This window comes from Herpailurus yagouaroundi, unplaced genomic scaffold (genome assembly GCF_014898765.1).
Source record: "Herpailurus yagouaroundi ecotype Mexico unplaced genomic scaffold, PumYag 77, whole genome shotgun sequence".
NCBI lineage: Eukaryota > Metazoa > Chordata > Mammalia > Carnivora > Felidae > Herpailurus > Herpailurus yagouaroundi.
This window is the reverse complement of record NW_024412388.1, coordinates 76,800,454-76,802,462: the sequence shown is the minus strand read 5'-3', so window position 1 is coordinate 76,802,462 and position 2,009 is coordinate 76,800,454.

The following is a 2,009-nucleotide window of genomic DNA, read 5'->3' as shown; positions in this document are numbered from 1 at the left end:
GAAAGAAAGAAAGAAAGAAAGAAAGAAAGAAAGAAAGAAAGAAAGAAAGAAAAAGAAAGAAAGGGAAAGAGAGGAAGGAAGGAAGGAAGGAAGGAAGGAAGGAAGGAAGGGAAAGAAAGAGAAAGAAAGAAAGAAAGAAAGAAAGAAAGAAAGAAAGAAAGAAAGGGAAGAGAGGAAGGAAGGAAGGAAGAGAAAGAAAAAGAAGAAAAGAAAGAAAGAAAGAAAGAAAGAAAGAAAGAAAGAAAGAAAGAAAGAGTATATGGAGTAGTACTCTGACCAATATGTAGTCCTTAAGGGGAAACAAGTAGTGCATTTGATCAATCAGTGGCCTTCCTATTACCAGATACTTCTGGAAGCACATTCTAACCAATCAGTCCTCATACTTGTTTTCAAAGAAACACATGAGTATAGGAAAATGAGTTGTTTATTTTTTTATTTTTTTAATGTTTATTTATTTTTGAGAGAGAGAGAGAGAGAGAGTACAAGGAGGGAAGGGGCAGAGAGAGAGAGGGGGACAGAGGATCTGAAGCAGTGTCCGTGCGGACAGCACAGAGCCCAATATGGGGCTCGAATATGCAAACCGCATGATTGTGATCTGAGCCGAAGTCCATCATTTAACCAACTGACTTACCCAAGTGTCCCAGAAAATGAGACGTTTTAAAAAAGAAGGTGACTGGGCACACCTGGGAGGTACAGACAGCTGAATGTCCACCTCCAGCTCAGGTCATGATCTCACAGTTTGTGGGTTCAAGCCCCGCATTGGGCTCTCTGCTGTCAGCGTGGAGCCCGCTTCAGATTCTCTGTCTCCCTCTCTCTCTGCCCCTCCCCTGTGAGCTCTCTCTCCCTCAAAAATAAACTTTTTTTTTTTCTAAAGGCAGGTGCCTGGATCTTTTTACACAGACTCCTACAAAAAGCACATACTGTTTTGCCTTGTCTTGGATGAAGCAAGTGTAAACAGTACCAAAGAATTACAGAAGAGAGTCCTAGCGGTCAAGTCTTAAAAGGCATTTGAAGATCATCTAGCTCTAATCCAAATGTTTGACTTTTCAGATGAGGTCAAGGGGGTACTTCTCCAAGGTCACTTAACTAACAGGTGGAACCAATAAGACTAGAAAATGAGTAAGGTTAACCCAAGGAGCTTTCTGACACACACCTCATGCTGAGTCTTGAAGAGCTGTTTTCCACTTGCTTCTCTACAATTTCCTCCCCTCCAACCACATCCTTTCAGGAACTCTAAAAAGAGGTCTGGAGAGAAGGGCAGGATGGTGTAGGAGGATAAGAGGGCTATAGCTGAGAAGGGGTCTGTCTCATTTTTTTTTCCAGGGATCTACTTGCCCTGGCTGGGATCGGTGGACAAAATTAGTAACTCTGGGGATTCACCCTTCTTCCTTCTCTCATTCTCTTGCTCCAAACCTGCCTGGGAGAGGTAGAACACAGATGGCATGGTTTGGCTCTACCTGTTTGACAAAATAAGTGTTCTGGCCCTAGAAATTGATGATGCTCTTACAGAAGGTAGCAATGTCCTATGTACATAGGACACCATTCTCCCAAAAGTTGTTTTACGACCTAAATATTCCCACTGACACAAATCATTAAAGGAAGAAAGGTCATAATTTTATGACGTTGAGTTCAGTAATTAATACAAGCAAGACAAAGGCATTTTTCCCCCATACCGTTTAATTTCTTTATTGTTTTTTTGCTTCAGGAAACTGAAGAAGAAAAAAAAAATGTTCACAGTACACTTTACTTAATTTCTAAAGCTCAGAGTAACAAGGAAGAGGTCCTACTACATGTCCTACAATTGTCCTCTGTAACCCTACTCAGACATTTCCCCCCAAGACAACCATTAGAATACCTGTGGAGGATATAACTACAGAATCTAATAACAAAGCCACATTCAATCACCAAAAGTCATGGTGCTAATGTGCCAATGTGCAATACCATGTTGAAAACGTAGCACCCCTTCCTAGATGTCAGCTCTGTGATGCACGGAGATCTCACCTCTGCAT